This window comes from Palaemon carinicauda, chromosome 10 (assembly GCF_036898095.1).
Source record: "Palaemon carinicauda isolate YSFRI2023 chromosome 10, ASM3689809v2, whole genome shotgun sequence".
NCBI lineage: Eukaryota > Metazoa > Arthropoda > Malacostraca > Decapoda > Palaemonidae > Palaemon > Palaemon carinicauda.
This window is the reverse complement of record NC_090734.1, coordinates 107,778,525-107,785,219: the sequence shown is the minus strand read 5'-3', so window position 1 is coordinate 107,785,219 and position 6,695 is coordinate 107,778,525. Positions and strand designations below refer to the sequence as shown.

Genomic DNA, 6,695 nt, shown 5'->3' with positions numbered 1-6,695 from the left:
TATTTATGTTTATAATTATATGATTTTATAGCATCTTCACTGCTATTATTATAATTATTCTTAGCAAGTCCTAATTGACTAATTTTATTCTCTTCTCTCTCTCTCTCTCTCTCTCTCTCTCTCTCTCTCTCTCTCTCTCTCTCTCTCTCTCTCTCTCATTTGATTTTACAATAGGTTGTTGCAATTATGGCAATGACAAATAACAATGAAAAACAAGAAACAGATGGGGGTCTACATTAACATTGGTTATAATGGTATTATATCCGCAGGAAAATAAACTTAATAAGTGATGTGCAATAAAGTGCTCTCCGATGAATCTATGATAGAGGAAAAGTTGAGACCTAATTTTTAGTAAAAAATGCATAACTCAGTTAAGAAAGACCGGTGATTTTTTTTCCAAGAATAATCCTGTGTTGTGGAGGATTAATTTTTGTTTTATTTTTTGTTTATTTTCTTTTGCTAAATCCAGAGAGAGAGAGAGAGAGAGAGAGAGAGAGAGAGAGAGAGAGAGAGAGAGAGAGAGAATTTCATTTGCTTTAGTTTTGCTAAATCGCGCGTGAGCGAGAAAGAGTGTGTGTGTGTGTGTGTTTGTGTGTATGTGTGTTTGTGTGTCCACGGTGCGCGCCGAAGAACAAGTGGTAGTTAGTGAATGATTGTTTGTAGTGGGATAGACTGTTGGTTTAAATGAGATTGATTGTTTATGTTTTAGTTAGGTTACGACAGTGGTGAATGTCTAGGGTGAATGCTTATTTTGATTTGACTGCTGTAACCGTCAGTTGTGTGAACGCTGGATTTATTATTTTTGTATTAACAGCGAGGAAGTGATTATTTATATTCTGAGTAAGTAGAGTTTTGTTTATCTTTGCTTGTCGTGATTGTGAATGATAGGAACAATTTATTATTTATCTTTGATTATAGTGCGATAGTTCAGTTAGTTAGGAGTGTTCATAAGTGTTTTTCTTTTTTTTTTTTATTTTGGCAGGCCGTGATTCCTCCTTTGGAGAGATAGGAATTTAGAAAGTGGTTTTGTTTTTGATGACCTGGCCTGTACTTAATATTGTTTGGACTGCTCATTTGACTGCACAACCGTTGATGACCTGGCCTGTTATTTGAGATTCCGATTGATGATGATGATGATGATGATGATGATGATGGTGATGATGACAACTAGTTGACTGTTTAGTTCAATTGACTGGAACTGAATATTGTTCCGTTTGCCACAGATTAGTGGCTGTACCAAGGATTGATCGGGTTGTGTGCGGAGACAGTTTCCACAATAATAAATAAACAATTATAATCATATTTGGTTGTGGTGCATCCGGGTTTATATGAATGTGGCAGTTTTATTTATTTTGTATGATTAAGTTTTTTTGTGTCGTTTATATTAATATCTCAAGTTTGGTTGTTAGGATTCTAGAATTAAGTGATAATTTAGTTTTAAGGAATATAGTTAGTAAGGTTATGTTTTGTTCTAATTTTCCTTCTGTCCAAGAGTCCAGTTGATAAACTAGGCGGAAAGTTTGTGTTTTGGGACAATTGTCTGTTTGAGTGATTCAAAGGTGTGGGGGTCGTTTTGCAACATACCGCCACATTATTTTGGCGCCCGAACAGGGACTGCCGAGGTGGGATTGAAGCTGGACTCTTTGACAAAGGAATGATAGGATTAGGAATTAGATTTAAGGCTGAAGAACAGGTTGATGAAAAATGGAAGAACAGTTAAGGGTTTTGAAGGAGGAATTGCGGCTGAGTAAGGAGCATGAGGAGAAATTGTTGCAAGAGAATAAGTGGTTAAGGTGTGAGAATGAGGAGATGCATAGGAAACTGAGGGGAATTCAGGGAACTGTAGAGAGAGTGGAAGAGGGTGTTGAGATGAGGATGTGAGAGAATGAAGAACGGACGGAGAAAGGAATGGAAGATATGATGGGGCAAGTAATGGGGATGATGAAGACTTTAATGGGGGAAGGTGCAGTCGGAGGAGTGTCCTCAGCTTCGGGTAATGGGTTGATAGTGGATGAGAAGGCTAAGGTTAGTGATAATGGGAAAGGAAGTGATAGTGATAGTAGTAATAGTGATAGTGATATTGAAGATAAGGGAATTAGGCATAGTAAGGATGAACAGAAAGGTGAGAGGAAAGATGAAAGAAAAGGTAAAAGGGATGTGAAGAAAGAGAAGAAAAAGTATCAGGCTGATAGCAAGGACGATCGTGAATGAGTGAAAGTGGCGAGTAAGAAAAGGGCTAGGAAGAGTATGATCAAGGATAGGAGTATGACTGTGGAATTAGATTCTTTATACTCTAGCGAGGAATTAGGAAACAAGAAGGAATGTGGCAGTGATGATAGCAGTGAGAATGAACGTGATGTGTGTAAGACTATTTTTATGAGAGAGGTACCTCGGTGTGAAAGGTTCAATGAGCAGAGTAGTAGGGATGTATATGAATTTTTCAAAGAGTATGAGAGGTATTATCAGGATAAGTATGGTGATAGTAAAAGAGTTTGGGCTAGGGAGTTAGGAGAATATTTAACTGGGTATTTGTTGACGATGTATGGAGTGATAATGAGTGTAGATGACGTTGATTATGAAAGTGTGAAAAAGAGAATAATTGAGCAGGTAAAACGAATGAAAGGGAGTTTTAGGTATAAGCGTAAGAATGATTTTGATGAAGCACGGATGAATACAAGAGAAGCGGTATCGATGTATGTATGTAGGTTGGAAACTTTAGCTAGGAAGAAGTATGGGGAGGAAGGTATAAATGAGAATAAGGAGTTAATGAGGAAGTTTTTGGCTACTGTACCCGAAAATGTTGCTGAGTTTGTTAATTTGAAACGGAAGAAGAAAATGAGATGGACGAAAGAAAGAGTGACATGGGATGATATCTTAGAGATAGTTGAGGATTAAGAGTTAGATAGATGTATGAAAGAAAGTAAATCTGTGAGTGTAAGAAGTGGAATGTAGGAAAGTGTGCCAGAATTTGTTAGTTTTAGAGATGCTGTTATGAGAGGACCGATGAGGGTAGCTGATAGTGTAGTAGATAGGAGTGTTAGGGCGAGTAATGTGGGAATACCTGTGAGGACAAATGAAGGGTTTAGGCAAGGGAATCAGGTTTGGAGGGATAGGAGTGTCAGTGCGCTTCGAGGTATGTCAGATAGTCGTGTCCGTAATGAAAAGTGTTATAGGTGTGGAAAGGAAGGTCATAAGAAGACTGAATGTAGATGGGCTTTAGGTGGTTGTTTTGGATGTGGGGAGGTAGGGCATAGAATTAGTGAGTGCAAGAAAGAGAAAGGGATAAAATGTTATCGGTGTGGTATGACTGGGCACATAGCGAGTGGATGTCGGAGTAATCGTACAATTGTGATTTCCGGCAAGTGTGGTAAGGATGGTCATTATGCTAGAATGTGCAAGGAGCCACGGGGTAAGTTTAGTGAATGTGGTGCAGATGGGCATGTAGCCAGAGTATGTAGGAGGAAGGGATTAAGTCAGCCAGGATGTTCGGGAAACTTGAGTGTAAGAGGGTTCAGCTGGGTGAGTCCTCCTGTGTGTATGTGGAAGGAATTGGATCAATGTTTGTGAGAATGGGATAAATAATTGGTTGGAAATGAACAAGTATGAATCTAGTATGCATGAGAAGTTAGGGCTGGAAAATAAACAATTAGTGTTAGTTGAATATAGGAAAAAGAGGCGTTTGAAAGTTTTAAGTGAGGAGAAAGTACAAGGGATATTCATAGGTATAGGTAAGAATACGAATAAGTATGACAAGGGTGTAAACGTGCAAGTGTGTATGGAAGATAAATGAGTTAATACAGATGAATCATGGCTGAGTATGAATGATACCTATAGTGTGTGTGTGTGGCTTTTCATTAGATGATGTAAAAGAAAAACGCAAGAATGAGAGACAGGAGAATGATAAGTAGCATGAATGAATCTTTTGCTAAAGTTGAGAATGTTTTTGATGAAATGGATGAACTGTTTACAGAAATGAGTGTAATTATAGGGCCAAACGAGAAAGCGGTAGATGGGATTGTACATGATATATTAGATGATAGGGATTTAGATAGGGACAGTGTTTATGTAGCGAATGATGGTGATAAGGAAGAAGTGAATGAGAGAGTATATGGAGGCCCAGTTACTCGGAGTAGAGGTCCCGTTCCCGACTGCGACTGGGTAATGAAAAAAATATTGTGAGTTTTGTGTGAGTAGGATTTGGCAAAGTAAGGGGGGGGGGAGGAATGTGGAGGATTAATTTTTGTTATATTTTTTGTTTATTTTCTTTTGCCAAATCCAGAGAGAGAGAGAGAGAGAGAGAGAGAGAGAGAGAGAGAGAGAGAGAGATTTCATTTGCTTTAGTTTTGCTAAATCGCGCGTGCTTGAGTGAGAGTGTGTGTGTGTGTTTTTGTGTGTGTATGTGTGTCTGTGTGTCCGCGGTGCGCGCCGAACAACAAGTGGTAGTTAGCGAATGATTGTTTGTATTGGGAAAGACTGTTGGTTTAAATGAGATTGTTTGTTTATGTTTTAGTTAGGTTACGACAGTGGCGAATGTCTTGGGTGAATTCTTATTTTGGTTTGACTGCTGTAACCGTCAGTTGTGTGAACACTGGATTTATTATTTTTGTATTACCAGCGAGAAAGTGATTATTTATATTCTGAGTAAGTAGAGTTTTGTTTATCTTTGCTTGTCGTGATTGTGAATGATAGGAACAATTTATTATTTATCTCTCCTTTGGACAGATAGGAATTTAGAAAGTGGTTTTGATTTTGATGACCTGGCCTGTACTTAATATTGTTTGGACTGTTCATTTGACTGCACAACCGTTGATGACCTGGCCTGTTATTTGAGATTCCGATTGATGATGATGATGATGATGATGATGATGATGGTGATGATAACAACTAATTGACTGTTTAGTTCAATTGACTGGAGCTGAATATTGTTCCGTTTGCCACAGATTGGTGGCTGTGCCAAGGATTGATCGGGTTGTGTGCGGAGACAGTTTCCGCAATAATAGATAAACAATTATAAACATATTAGGTTGTGGTGCATCCGGGTTTATATGAATGTGGCAGTTTTATTTATTTTGTATGATTAAGTTTTTTTGTGTCGTTTATATTAATATCTCAAGTTTGGTTGTTAGGATTCTAGAATTAAGTGATAATTTAGTTTTAAGGAATATAGTTAGTAAGGTTATGTTTTGTTCTAATTTTCCTTCTGTCCAAGAGTCCAGTTGATAAAGTAAGGGGAAAGTTTGTGTTGTGGGATAATTGTCTGTTTGAGTGATTCAAGGGTGTGGGGGTTGTTTTGCAACATCCCGCCACAGTGTATCTAAAAAATAATCTCGTCTTGACAGAGATGGAAATTCCCAAAGACAAAGTAAATCTGCTTTACTAGCGTCTTATACCGTATTATTTCTGAGAACTGAAAAAAAATTACTTTATTGAACAATTAATTTTACCTTATAATCATACTGTTCATCTGCACTTGATCTATTCACATTAGAAGATGATGAATCAACATATGTAGGTAATATTCCTCAGTTATTTGTTTATGTTCGTTACATAAATAATGGAGATTTTGGGGATGAACTTCTTTGTTGCAGATCATTAGTAACAATGAAAGCTGTGGTATATTGAAAAAATAGGATAATTTCTTAAAACACCAAGGATTGGTGTGGGAAAATGTCTGTAGTATGTGTACTGATGGTACACCTTTTATGCTAGGTTGTAGATCTGAGTTTTAACATTAGATAAAAATTATTTCGTCGGAAGCTTTTGAGATTCCTTGCATGATATATCGTTATATATTTTCTGCAAAAAAATAGCCAAAGATTTGAAAACTTATGCAATCAGTTGTTAAAGCAGTTAACTTGATAAAGTCAAATGCATTGAACAACCGCTTGTTTGCTAAAGTGTGTCATAAAAATGGATACTAAGCATGAAGTTCCGTTGCAAAAGTGAAGTAATATAGCTACCAAGAAGCAATCCCTTGCAGATATTTTTTTCTAGTTGAATACTAAGGTGAAAGAATTCTTATCTCGACAAGAAAGAAAAATAACTGTAGAGCTTCTTAAGTGATATGAATAACAGGGCAAAAACTGCATCATTAGAAAAAAATTTCACAGTTTGAACTCCCTTAATCTTTCACTTCAAGAAAAACCTTCTGGCATTTTGATTTTGCAGAAAAACTAAATGCCTTCCACAAGAAGCTGTGTCTTTGGGAATGAAGGCTGAGAGATAAATTTGTACATGTTTCGCACATTAAATTGCATTTCTTGAAGAAAATAATGCTGATATTCCATTCAAAAACATTTTCCAAAATTTACAGATCCTATTTCTTGGAGACCTTAAAAGAGAAATTTAGCCAATATTTTCCAGAAAAGCCTTAGTGATCACATACCTTAACTCAAGTAAACCATTTGTTGCAAAAATTAATCTTATTAGACCTGATAGTGCCAAAGCTGACTTTGATTCCCAAACAGAGATTAAGTTTTGGATAAAGCAGTTACTTCGATATCCAAATTTGGCTGAAGTTATGCTTAAAATTTTATGCCCTCTTCTTTGACCTATGTATGAAGTGACTTTATCATCTTTACTTTTAATAAAGTCGAAGTGAAGAACTAATCTCCATGATGAAGATGAACTACGTTGTACTCTATCAAAACCATCACTGCGGATTGATATACTGGCGATGGAAAAGCAGTCCCAAC

The 6,695-nt window shown here is 36.9% G+C and overlaps 1 pseudogene; it reads left to right on the top strand.

Moving 5' to 3' along the window:
• The first annotated feature begins 2,217 nt into the window (after positions 1–2,217).
• Positions 2,218–6,336, top strand: LOC137648166 (uncharacterized; annotated as a pseudogene).
• The last annotated feature ends 359 nt before the right edge of the window (positions 6,337–6,695 follow it).